Source organism: Podarcis vaucheri (assembly GCF_965113315.1).
Source record: "Podarcis vaucheri genome assembly, chromosome: 16".
NCBI lineage: Eukaryota > Metazoa > Chordata > Lepidosauria > Squamata > Lacertidae > Podarcis > Podarcis vaucheri.
Window position 1 is genome coordinate 27,745,395 of NC_138754.1, and position 13,838 is coordinate 27,759,232.

At 47.5% G+C, this 13,838-nt stretch overlaps 1 long non-coding RNA gene across 1 annotated transcript; it reads right to left on the reverse strand.

Moving 5' to 3' along the window:
• Positions 1-7,437: 7,437 nt before the first annotated feature.
• LOC309521303 lies at positions 7,438-13,818 on the reverse strand. The gene is made up of 3 exons (XR_014214612.1): positions 13,049-13,818; positions 8,464-8,624; positions 7,438-7,663 (listed from the first exon to the last, which is right to left on the reverse strand). It is a non-coding gene; the product is annotated as an uncharacterized lncRNA (long non-coding RNA).
• Positions 13,819-13,838: the final 20 nt, after the last annotated feature.

Consider the following 13,838-nt stretch of genomic DNA (forward strand, 5'->3'; position numbering starts at 1 on the left):
GGAACGTGTCCAGAGGAGGGCAACCAAAATGGTCAAAGGCCTGGAAACGATGCCTTATGAGGAACGGCTAAGGGAGCTGGGCATGTTTAGCCTGGAGAAGAGGAGGTTAAGGGGTGATATGATAGCCATGTTCAAATATATAAAAGGATGTCACATAGAGGAGGGAGAAAGGTTGTTTTCTGCTGCTCTGGAGAAGCGGACACGGAGCAATGGATCCAAACTACAAGAAAGAAGATTCCACCTAAACATTAGGAAGAACTTCCTGACAGTAAGAGCTGTTCGACAGTGGAATTTGCTGCCAAGGAGTGTGGTGGAGTCTCCTACTTTGGAGGTCTTTAAGCAGAGGCTTGACAACCATATGTCAGGAGTGCTCTGATGGTGTTTCCTGCTTGGCAGGGGGTTGGACTCGATGGCCCTTGTGGTCTCTTCCAACTCTATGATTCTATGATTCTATGATTCTATGATTCTATGAGATCTTAACCACTTCCTCCGGTGGGCTGGAGAAGGAGCTGGTGTCTTGCTTGCGGATCGGGCCCTAGCCCAGCATCCTTTGCGAGAATCCCGGCAGATAAATGGTGGGCCATTGAAACTTGGGCAGTGCCCTGCTTCCCATCTCTCCCCCCCCCCCATCTCACCATGCTGGAGAGCTCACATGGTCACAGCAGCTGACCAGGCCCAAATCTGTCGCTTGTGATGTAAATAAACACACATCCAGCTAAAAATACCCCAGGGCTGATCTTAGGCAACTGAAAGCCAGTTTTCTGAAAGAGAGTTGGTTTGTTTTTGTGTGCCCATGTGTTTGTTGTACAGGAGGTGGTTGTTTGGGGCTAGGTGGTGCCCATTCAGTATCTGTGATGATGGTGATGCCATCAGCTACACCACGAGGTGACCAGGTGAGGAATCGCACTGTCAGGGATAGACTCAGGCATAGGTCAGCAACAAAACAATAAATCAACCGAGGCCACTGAAGTTAAGGAAACAAAGCACAGCTCAGACCTAGTAGTCTCAGCAACACACTCTATGTCTTGCCCCAATGAAGCAGTTGTGAGGACTGAAGCTCCCCACCTTCCCAATATCCACTAGGACTCCTCCTCTCCGGGGTCTTTCCCATTCAGTCTCAGGCTGTGTCTGCACACAAGCACCCTCTGTTCTTCCCTTTTTATTTATGCATGTGTTCTCGGAGATCAGTGGGGAGGGGAGATGGTTGCAGCAGGAGGGGGAGACTTCCTGGATTCTTCAGCGGCCTGCCTCATGTTCCCTCTCCTCTTCAGCCTCTGCTTCTGATTCCATTTCTGGAGTCCTCTCTGCCACAGCCTCTTCCTGCTCACTAAACCCTGTTGCCTTTTCAGCTTCCCACACCACCTTCTCCCAGTCTGCTCCTTCACTTTTTCCAGCCAGCTAGTACAAGATTTGCAGTAAACATCCTGGCCAGACAAGGAGCTGCCATCAGTCCCAAAAGAAGGAGATTGGCTTGGGCACAAGGGATGAGATGGTTGCCTTGCCGTGTGGCTTGCTAGGTTGAGCTGCCTCTGGCAACTCCCTTCCCCTCAGAGGAGGGGATTATCCTCGGAGGCACCCTCAGCTCCCACCAGGCCTCAGCTACCTAGGCCTCTCTGGCACTCTCCTCGTGAGGCTGTTTCTAATGCTTTTTTGTATGTTGCGTGGGGAAAGACGCCTTCACCACTTGGTTTTCTGCAGAGCAGGCCTGCCCAGCTGAAGAACACACCCAGAGCTGTGAGGCTTCTCCACTCACTCCAGAGTGCAGAAATCTCTGGGTCAGTCACCCACAGGACCACACGCAGCAGGAAGTGTGGGAAAATACCAGCAAAAGAACCTCATCTGCTGACAGAAGACTCCCGCAAATAAGAGTCTCGTGGTGAGCTGCTGGAGGGCTCTGCCAAATACTGTCCCAAAATCAGGCTACAGGAGACCTTCAGTTCCTCAGCTGTCCATCATCCCCATCACTTGTGTTGCCCACCTGCCACGATCCTCACTGAGGGAGGGGAGGGGGAAATACCAGGGTGGTATTTTTGCAGTAACAGGCAGAAATCTTTGCTGTTTCCAGCCAATTTGTCCCATTCATCAGATTCTGGCCTCCTCCAACCAGCCAGCTGACACAGAGCATCCCTCCTAATTGGTTTGCACAAAGTTCACTGGGACGTTAGAGCATGTTACTCAGTTGCTGAGTAAGGAGTCTCCTCATGAGTAAGCAATCCCTGAAACACACCCATCACCAGCTCAGGGTGTGGTCTCTGCCTCCTTGCCCTTGGTTTGTGTTCCCCTGCCTTGCTGTGTTATATTTTGCCTGAACTCCCTGCGTTGACCGTGGACTTCTCACCTAACCTGGGCCCATCCTAGACGGAGTCTCTGTGGTAAACAAAATCTGCCCTTTTCCCCATATGGGATATCCAAGAGCCCATATAGAGTCCTTACGTGGGTTCCCTATCAGTAGGAGAAAATAACAGAGGCCAACCAGAGATTATTGAGAAGCAAAGCAGCTAGTAAGCCTGATCTTTATTAAAGCTGTTGCAACAGGGTGCTCCCCCATATGCAGGAGGACGGAGGAGGACCCATAACAAATGTGTTCCTGCCCTTATACAGACATTTTAAATTCCCTGCCTTGGAGCTCAAGACCACCCCTCCATACATCATACATACAGTACATCACAGAAGGGGTGTAACCCAAGACCACCCCCCACAAACACCATACCTACATCACAGAAAAGGTGGTCTACAACAGAAATTTGAATGTTGTTGTTTTTCCTGTCTGCCAGGCTATCTCATAATGCCTTATCTGATTGCCTTTCCTGGTAGTCTGCCCATTCCTTTGAAATGGTGATTACTCAATTCCTGTAACAGGCAAGGTTTTTTTCACCTCCTCCCTCCTTGCAGAGAAACATTTGGTCAGCTTGGGAGTCAAAATGGTTTCAGGACGGTCTTCCTGTGCTGATCTATGTACGTGCTTGGTTGGTACATTTATGAACATTTATTATATATATAAGACCTTAAATTTTATTATTACATCTCCCTGCTGGACCTTGGATTTATTCGGGCTGCGCTCCACTAGAAACCCTCTTGCTAAGGGTTTGTCTTGCCAAAGGACAAGTGTCTTGCTAAGGAACTCCTGTCTCCTGAAATTGGGACCCTTGTTCCTGAGGGCACCCACCTTAGCAGGACAGGTACCCTGAAATGGAAGTATGGAGGTTGTTACTCTTTACATTATCAGGAGGAAGAGGCACCTGGACATGCAACTGCAAGGCCCGAGGCTCCTGAACCTGCGCTTCTTAGGCCTAGATTGGGAGAAGACACATCATTTAAAGCCAGAATCTCAGACCCTCCCAGTGTCCCTATTTTCCAGGGACGTCCCTGATTTAGATAAGCTGTCCTGGTTTCTGATTTGATCCCGGAAAGTCCCACTTTTCCTTAGGATGTCCCTATTTTCATTGGAGAAATGTTGGAGGTGTCTGAAGGCAATCCTGTATAAGGAAGGTTTTTTTTAAAAAAAGTTTAATGATTTGTTATGTTTTTATATATGTTGGAGCTGCTCAGAGTGACTGGGGCAACCCAGTAAGATGTGTGGATTACAGTGGTACCTTGTGTTACAGATGCTTCAGGTTACAGACTCCGCTAACCCAGAAATAGTACCTCAGGTTAAGAACTTTGCTTCAGGATGAGAACAGAAATCGTGTGGCGGTGGCGGGAAGCCCCATTAGCTAAAGTGGTACCTCAGGTTAAGAACAGTTTCAGGTTAAGAACGGACCTCCGGAATGAATTAAGTTCTTAACCAGAGGTAAAGGTAAAGGGACCCCTGACTATTAGGTCCAGTTGTGACAGACTCTGGGGTTGTGGCACTCATCTCACTTTATTGGCTGAAGGAGCCGGCGTACAGCTTCCGGGTCATGTGGGTAGCATGACTAAGCCACTTGTGGAGAACCACAGCAGCACACGGAAACGTCATTTACCTTCCTTCTGAAGCGGTACCTATTTATCTACTTGTACTTTGATGTGCTTTCGAACTGATAGGTTAGCAGGAGCAGGGACCAAACAATGGGAGTTCACCCCGTCGCGGGGATTTGAACCGCCAACCTTCTGATCGGCAAGTCCTAGGCTCTGTGGTTTAACCCACAGCGCCACCCGCGTCCCAAAGGTACTACTGTATAAATAGTAAAATTATCATGGAACGGAACGTCCTGTTTTCACCAGAGTAATGTTGTAGGGTATGGAATCTCTAGGTTGAATCTGGGATCCTTCGTCATCCCTCCATTGTCCAGCCAAGTGTGAAGCTAGGAAACCTTCTGCGATACTGGATGTTTTTGTTCTGAAACATCAAAGAGGAGGCAGCACTGGGGAAACAATGGACCACCTGAAGCCCAAGGGCTGCCCCCACCCATTCCCTCCTCAGGGAAACAATGCCTGGCAAGAAGAAAGGCCACTCAGCTCTTCCACTGCAAGGACACTAGCCCTCACCTGCCTGGGAAATCCAAGCAGAGTCAGTCCGGCAGGTCATTTGGAGGAAGTGAGAGAAGCAATTCTGGCAGGAGAGAGAGAGAGCAAGGCTGACAATTTTTCTTCTTCTCCGGCTTCTTCCTCGGAAAGGGAGCTTCTTTTGGAGGATGCTATGCAGGGGGATTCCTCTCTAAAATAAGCTAGTGGAAAGCCAAGAGGGCAGCGAGGTCATTAAGCTATTCGGGGGAATTATATATATATAAAAAAACAAACTGTGATGTGGGTGGCAGCTGTTAAGTGTCCACTGCAGGAATGGTGCCTCTTGAACCCACATCCTGTTATTGAAGGAGAAGAGGAAGCCCCAGCCAATGGCAGTGAAGGGGGCAGGAGGATGCTGCAAGCCGTTCCAAGCTCAAAGGGCTTCCATGCTGCATCCCCTTGAGCAATGCCATGCTGGAATAATAATAATAATAATAATAATAATAATAATAATAATAATAATAATAATAATTTATTATTTGTACCCTGCCCATCTGGGGCTGGGTCTCCCCATCCACTCTGGGCGGCTTCCAACAAAGATTAAAAATACATTAAAATGTCACACATTTAAAACTTCCCTAAACAGGGCTGCCATCAGATGTCTTCTAAATGTCAGGTAGTTGTTTATCTCTTTGACATCTGTTGGGAGGGTGTTCCACATGGCGGGTGCCACTATCAAGAAGGCCCTCTGTCTGGTTCCCTGTAGCTTTGCTTCTCACAGTGAGGGAACCGCCAGAAGGCCCTAGGCCCTGGATCTCAGTGTCCAGGCAGAACGATGGGGGTGGAGACGCTCCTTCAGGTGTACTGGGCCCAGGGATGTGCACCTGTTGATTGGTACAGTCCATAGGCTCATAACTGCGCTTGTGGACTGTTACTCTGTTATTACTGTTATTTTTATTTATTAGATTTATCTATTGCCCTTTGTCACAAGATCTCAGGGCCAGTGTGGTGTAGTGGTTAAGAGCGGTAGTCTCGTAATCTGGGGAACCGGGTTCGCGTCTCCGCTCCTCCACATGCAGCTGCTGGGTGACCTTGGGCCAGCCACACTTCCTTGAAGTCTCTCAGCCCCACTCACCTCACAGAGTGTTTGTTGTGGGGGAGGAAGGGAAAGGAGAATGTTAGCCACTTTGAGACTCCTGAAGGGGAGTGAAAGGCGGGATATCAAATCCAAACTCTTCTTCTTTTTCAGGGCAGTTCACGAGATAAAAACGCAAGGCGAAAGCACAAATTAATAGCTGAGACAGAAACAACAAGACAATAACACACACCCATTCCCACAAACATATTTAAAAGGCCGTAGGATACTAATCAGCGAAAGGCCTGGCTGAAGAGGAACGTTTTCGCCTGGCGCCTAAAGATATGTAATGAAGGCGTCCGATTAACATCCCTGGGAAAAAGCATTCCAAAAACAGGGAGCCACCACAGAAAAGGCCTGTTCTTGGGTTGCCACCCTCTGGCCCTCACGTGGAGGAGGCACACAAAAAAGGGCATCAGATGATGAGCGCAGAGTCTGGGTTGGTTTATATGGGGAGAGGCGGTCCTTGCGGTATTTGTGTGCACTGATTGAATGTCACGTGTGAGCATTCTTTCTGCCAAGGACAGTTCTGAGCCCCAGAGCCCATCACAAGCCCAGGCCACTCTTGCTAACCCCTCCTGCTTTCCAGCCTCTGAGCTATGTTCAGTTCTGGCCGCAGAGACATTCCTGCACCTGCAGCAAATAGTCAAATTGCCACCTGCTCATAAACAAATAAAAAGGATGCCTCGTTGAAGGCAGGGAAATCACAACTTTGTCAATTCTGTCACCCAAGCCGACTGCTTTGCCTCATTTCCTGACCCGGGGGGGTGGGGGGTGGTGGCTCTTGGCTAGGCGGAAGTTTCACTGCCAAGCTGCATGTGGCAAGGGTGGTACCCTGGGCAGAGAGAGAGAGAGAGAGACGCAAATCTGATAGCTTAAATTTCAGAGTCTGATGGGTATGGCTGGTTCTTCATATTTCCATATATTGCAGTTGGAACTTTGTTCATCTGTCTCTGGCAACAGACCAGTTCAATAGGCTCCTTTGTTATGGAGAACAATATCAAAGGATTCTTTAGTGATTGTTTCTGGTTCTTTCGGGGGTCCAGGTTTATAGCCAGCAAAATGTTTGATTAAAAGTGTGAAAAGTTGGTGGGTTGTCATCCCCTTTGTTTTCTGTTGTTCCCATTTTACAGGTGAGACTGACTGATAGTAATTTGCCCAGGCTCCCGAGTAATTCCGTCACTGAGTCTGGATTTGAACACAGCTCTCACACAGGGCAGAAGGAGCTGCCTCATACCAGGCCAGACTCTCTCTCTGTCTATTCTAACTGGCTGGGGCTTTCCAGGAACTCTGGCAGAAATCATTCCCATGACCTATCCGGTCCTTTTAAGTAGAGAGACAGTCTTCTGGATGCAAGCTCTGCTGCTGGGGCCCTCCCCCAAAGTTGCCTGCTGTCTGTCTTTAGGGGATGGAAAACACACACACACACACACACACACACACACACACACACACTCCCAAGGGCGCAATTGAAAAGGAAAGTCTCCTGCATGACCCTGATGGAAATTACATTAAGCAGCACTCTGTACAAGTGCACAGCTCCCACCAGGGCTTGATTTTGGTGTGGGTAGACCAGGTCTCTCTTGTAGAGAGCTATGAAGACCCGGACAGTGAGATTAACAACAGAACTGGCCTCAAAACTTCTGGTGGCTAATGACAGGTCCTAAGAAATTGGCTCTTTACTGTTCCTAAATTTGCCAAGAAACCATGGGCAAGGATGCCCCCTGGTGTCTGCAAAACTAACAAGTTTATTAGCCGTTATTAATAGTGCCCTGATGAATCCACGCAGAACTATTCCAGCGAGGAAGAAAGTGACAAAAAGATTTTAGCTCATTTTAAAAAGATAGTTTTGGTTTTATGATTGCTGTTATAAGCCACTTTAACTGTAGGATGGGGTGGGGGAACCCTATGCATTTGAGAAGGCTTGCAAGCCCCAAAGGAGCCCTGTGTTCTTTTATTTCGCCAATCCTAATCGGCTCACTCTTCCAATGCAGGACAGATGTGGAGTTCTGGGGAGCTCAAAAAGGTCCTGGGTGAGCCAGGAGGTCCTTCCAGATGGCCCTGTCTACTGAGCAACCATCTGAATCTGTTTGCGCACAAAGCCTGTGAGGGGTGAGATAATGTAGCATGAAGCCAACGTTATGCCACGACGCTTTCTATGGCATTTCCCCATCATCGACACAAAATGTGCAGGGTGCTTTGGGGGCAGAGAGATAGAAGCCGATTTGTTGCATCGGAGCTCCAGATCAACTGTATTTGCACAACTGGAGCTCGCCGGGATGGGACCACGTCCCATAGGAACATAAGACTGCTGTGTCTTTGAGCATGAGAGGCCTGCACTCTGCGAGGAAGGAAGCCTTTCCTGCTGGAGACCTTTCTGTGGCCAGACCCTCCATTGCTGCCTCTTTCCAGTCAAGGCTGACATGTTAACGGCACTCTGGGGAGGGGGGGCAGGTTTGGTGTAATGGGATAATAATATCGGCCTCCCATGCAGAGTGCTTCATCGCTGAGGCAGGCCAGCTGCTAGGGCAGCGCGCTTGTTGGCAAAGGGGAACGCATCGGTCATTTTGATGGCAGGAGGATGCGGGGAAAGTGGAAATGATTTATAGCATAACAAGGAGAAAAGACACTGGGCCATGTCAAGGTGTCAGGCTCCTGCCTAAGGCAGAGTGGTTGGGGGGGGGGCAGAGTGGGAGAGCTGGAGTCCTGGCCTCTGGATTAAACACTTCTCCATTAACTCTTGCCAGGGTCTTAAACGTACAACGACTGTATTTTCTTATTTCTTTATTTATTAAATTTGTTTACCACCCTTCACCTCTAAATTTCAGGGCAGTTCACAGCATAAAAATACAAGATAAAAGCACAAGATACATAATGAGAACAAGAGCAAAAACATAACAAACCCATTGTGTGAAATGAATGTCGTCGTCCTCCCCCTTTTTTTAAAAAAGAAAAAAAGATCTGCCTCCTTCTGACCCACAGGATATTCTTTTCAGATTATTCATTTTAATTGCATGGACTCTGCAGCTCCTCCTGCACGTACTACAATTTGGACAAGGCCACTCTGCAAACAAACAAGCCATCAGAGGAGACGCTGCTGAAAGTTCATGCTAAGAATAGACAAGTGACTTGAAGAGGAGAGTTCAGCTATGTGACCCCTCCGCCCCCCGTTCGGAAGCTGGACACCAGAGCCAGACCTGAAGCCTGCTGCCTTTCCTTTCTTCCTGCCCCCCGAGTGTGCAGTTTGTACAGGGGGCGGGATGACCCCCCCAGAGCACAGAAAGATTCTCAAGGTCTGTTCCCAGCCTGAGAATCACGCTTGGAAATGATCGGATGCTGGAAACGCCCCTGGGGACAAGATCGGCGAAACAGTCAAACTTGAGCTCAGTAACTAGATAACTAAGACTGCAATCCCATCCACACTTACCTGGGAGAAAGTCCCGCTGAAATCAGCGTGACTTAATAGCTTGAGATCATAAGGAGTTTTGCTTGGGGAAATTTGCGGGCCACTTTTATAAAGCCCCAAATTCACTCCTCTACTAACAGCAAGTTAGGGTTCATCCACATTTTCGCTTGACGCATATTGTATTGTGTACCAATTGATGCCCCAGGGTCTGAGACCTTTTCTCATTGTTCTTCAGCTGTGCCTTGCAAAAATCTGATCTTACCCACCGAATGGAATCTTGGTTAAGCAAAATCTCTCTTTGAATTTTCTGTGTATCAGCAGGTGACATACGATTTTCACAAGGCACAGCCACAGAACAACGAGAAAAGCTCTCAAACCTGGGAGAGAATTAATTGGTAGACAATAATGATCAAAATGACAAACCTAGACAGCATCTTAAAAAGTAGAGACATCACCTTGCCAACAAAGGTCCGCATAGTTAAAGCTATGGTTTTCCCAGTAGTGATGTATGGAAGTGAAAGCTGGACCATAAAGAAAGCTGATCGCCAAAGAATTGATGCTTTTGAATTTTGAACTTTTGAGGAGTCTCTTGAGAGTCCCATGGACTGCAAGAAGATCAAACCTCTCCATTCTTAAGGAAATCAGCCCTGAGTGCTCACTGGAAGGACAGATCCTGAAGCTGAGGCTCCAATACTTTGGCCACCTCATGAGAAGAGAAGACTCCCTGGAAAAGACCCTGATGTTGGGAAAGATGGAGGGCACAAGGAGAAGGGGACGACAGACAGAGGACGAGAAGGTTGCATAGTGTTCTCGAAGCTACCAGCATGAGTTTGACCAAACTGCGGGAGGCAGTGGAAGACAGGAGTGCCTGGCATGCTCTGGTCCATGGGGTCACGAAGAGTTGGACACGACTAAACAATAACAACAATGATCAAAATACGGGTGAAGCGAAAGTGTGAATGACCCCTTAGTGAGGATGGACAAGGGCAGGGAGAGTTAACGCAGTGCCCTCCAGATGTTGCTGGCATACAACTGCCACCTGCTCTAGTAGCCAATGTGGCCTATGGCCAGGGATGGATGAGACTTGTTGTCCACCACGTTGGCTACCCCGGACTTGAGGGCCACATCTCTCCCCACCTCCCTGCTCCTCAGCCGCTTGTACATGAGAAGGTTTCTCTCTTCATCCTTTTCCAGGGTGTGCCTGCCTACCACTGAAGCCACCAGTGCTGTTTGAAAAGCAACTCCCTCTGTGAGAGCTGATCCCATGAGGGCTTGTAGGGAACAACAGGAACACAATGAGAAGCTGCATTGCTGCCTCTCCTGATTTGCAGAGGAGTATGTGGATCTCTTTCAGGGGTCAGAATGCTAATAGCTGTTTTCCCCTTAGTCTGCTTACGAGGATGAACAGGAGTGAGCTTCTCTCCAGAGCCGGCCCTACTACTGGACAAAGTAAGGTGACTGCTTCAGGTGGCAGGTGCTGGGGGGGGGGCAGCAGCCCCCTTGCTCTTCTGGCCATTTCCCTCTGTTGGAGGAGAGAGCTGTGTTAGATCAAATGACTTTCCTCTCCTGAAAGCTTAGGAACCCTCTCATGGTTACCCCATCAAACCGCCCTCTTTTTATGCTTTATACTGTGGCAACAGAGGAACTAAAGCTTCCATTTCGAAGTCATGCTAGAAGAGGAGATTACTCGCAGATTTTTTTTTAAAAAAAACTTCAATTAAAGTTAAATATTACTCATTCTTCCTCCGACACAGTTTTATTCAGGAGGCTTAATATTTAACTTGAAGAGCTTGTCAATAGCAGGCCCGAAGTTGTACTGTCCACCATGTAAAGAAAACAGGAAATCCTATACATAGAAACATCCTATATTTTACCTTGTCAAACAAATAAAATACATGTCTTTATTTAATAACCTTCTCCACAAACAGAAGTACAGTTACTGGCACGTGGGAATAGCAAGGTTTGGATTAGCCATTGCAAACCGGGGTCCTTTGAGATGTTTAGAACTACGACTCCCAGCAGGCATGGGCTGATGGGAGCTGTAGTCCTAAACATCCGGAGGGCACCCAGTTGGCATAGGGTGGTTTAAATGGTAGCTTCTCCTTGTACTTACTACAGGGACTACCCTTTATTCACAGCCAATGTTCCTGTCTAAGATCCGTGTCTAAAAGGGAGACTGCTTTTGTACAATGGCTCTTCGCTGTGTTTGATCGGTCCCTTTGTTTGGAAGATTGATTCCTGTTCGCTCTAGGATGATTTTCCAGTGATAACCGGGCACTCAAAAACCAACTTCTGAAAGCATGGTTAATCATTATGGCTGCTGGCGCTTGTAACGTGTCATAGCGCCGTTAAAGATAAGGTTCACGTAATGGCAAACATGACCTTGTATGGAAAACTTGTCTTGTTTTCACCCTGATTTGCCTTGGTAAAAATGTTATTAAAAAGGACCTTTCCCGTCAGCATCAGAGATATTTTGAAGTGGGGGTTATGACATAAAAAAATACCACCAATTCAGAGTAGATCTACTAAAGGTAACAGAGTTTTACTTCAACTCCCGTCAAACACAGCATCGTACAACCATATTGATATGTTGTTGCCCGAGGAGACCATTGTAAACAAATCAAAACATAGGTTGGACTCTAAGAATCACTTGTAAAGTAAAGAAGTATATGGATAATTAAGAAAAATTGAAATTATGGAAAATGTACTGATATGTAGATTTGGAGGGAAACTGCTAATAGGAACCATGTGAGGGAGGGGGGAAATAAAGAGATTCAGAGAATCTCATGAAATGATTATAATTGGTTGTAAAAGTTTATTTGTAAAAAACAATAAAAAATACCCCCCAAAAGGGTATGTTGTTGCCCAAAATATCTGAAATGCACCAGGTTGTTGGTAGATGGCTCTGAACAAAGCATCACACTGCCCCTCCCAAAACACTCTGCCAATGGCAATTTGGGTTTTCTACAGATTGCTGTTTGCTCCAAATTAGTGGTAAAGAGTAGGTTTTTGTGGGGATGGCACTGGAGTAAAGAAAAGGCACTCGGATGCGGCACTTTAAAGCGCAGATCTGACCTTAGAACCGTGCTACAAAAGGAAGTCTGGATAAGCCCCAAGGCAATCAAGCAGAAATAAGAGCCAAAAAGCTTAGGAGTACGTCATAGGAGTGCGTCATAGGCGTACCAGACACTTAAAGCACTTTTAAAGCTCATGGCATCCTTAGCAAACTACAGTTCCCAGGATTATTTAGGGTGAATCCATGTGCTTTAAATGAATGCTGAATGCATGGTGTGGATGTGACCTTAGGAGGGAGGGAGGCACACCACACATTCACATCATATTTAAAGTATTATGGCAACACTTTAAACAGCCATGGCTCCCTGCAAAGAATCCTGGGAGCTGCAGTTTGTTAAGGGTGCTGAGAGTTCTTATGAGACCTTTTCTTCCCCTTGCGGAGGTGCACTTTCCAGAGTGGTTTAACAATCAATCCCCAGGGAACTCTGGGAGTTTTTGGATCTTGGAGGAGAATGGAGAGTCTCCTAACAGTAAAGGTAAAGGTAAAGGGACCCCTGACCATTAGGTCCATTCGTGACCGACTCTGGGGTTGCGGCACTCATCTCGCTTTATTGGCCGAGGGAGCCGGCGTACAGCTTCCGGGTCATGTGGCCAGCATGACTAAGCCACTTCTGGCGAACCAGAGCAGTGCACAGAAGCGCCGTTTATCTTCCCGCCGGAGCGGTACCTATTTATCTACTTGCACTTTGACGTGCTTTTGAACTGCTAGGTTGGCAGGAGCAGGGACTGAGCAACGGGAGCTCACCCCGTCACGGGGATTCAAACAGCCGACCTTCTGATCGGCAAGTCCTAGGCTCTGTGGTTTAACCCACAGCGCCACATGCGTTCCTTCTCCTAACAGTAGTACTATTTTATTAAATTATTTCATAAAAATTATACACCGTTTGTTTGTAGAAAAACCTCCAAGCAGTTTACAAAAAGATAAAACAGGAAAATCAGGGAAATTTTACGATACATGCAGAAGTCCTTAACTCACAGAGGATTTGAGACCCATCGGCTACCCTCACCTGGTTTAGCCGGCTGGTCAATGCTGTTTCCCAGAGCATGGCTTCTGTTGCATTCTGACAGCTTCTCGGAGCCACAGGTGAGAGCTGAGTGCAGGGTGGAGACCAAAGGTGGTCAAACAGCCCCAGGAGGAGCACAACGTGTCCCCCACCAGGGGTTTTTTGCTCAATTTTTGTATCCCAAAATTGGGGGTTGTCTTATGCGCAGATGCTGAATTCACAGGGTTAGTTGCGGTTTGTTTGCCCCCAAAAAACTTTGAGGTCATTTGCCCCACCAAAAAACTGATTTTTTAATTTTGGGTTTAAAAAAGTCTTATACATGGGGTCGTCGTATACACGGGAAAATACAGTACTATCCGCTCCCCCTAACACCTCACTTTAACATAGGCGTAGCCAGGTTTTATGTTGGGGCGGGCAAGACACCCACATTGGCTCTGTCTAGCAGATTTGGAATGAAAACAGTTGCTTTAAATTACCTTCTTTTAACCCCAGATGCTCAGAAAAAAAATCTGTCAACACCTTTCTACGATTTCTACTTTTAGTTAAGTATTTTTATCTATTTGCCTAATTTAGGGGGTGACAGATACACACCGCCCCCCCCCGCTTCGCCCATGCACCTTATATATATAGTGTGAATGTGGCGTCAATCAGACACAGTCTTCCTTCTTTCCTCTTAGCCGGCCGCACATGTTTATTTCAATTTTAAACTTGACGGAGGGTGGGAAGACCCAAGCCCGACTCTGATTGGAGAGCCGCGTCGCCTTTCCACCAATCACGACCGAGAGCGCGCACC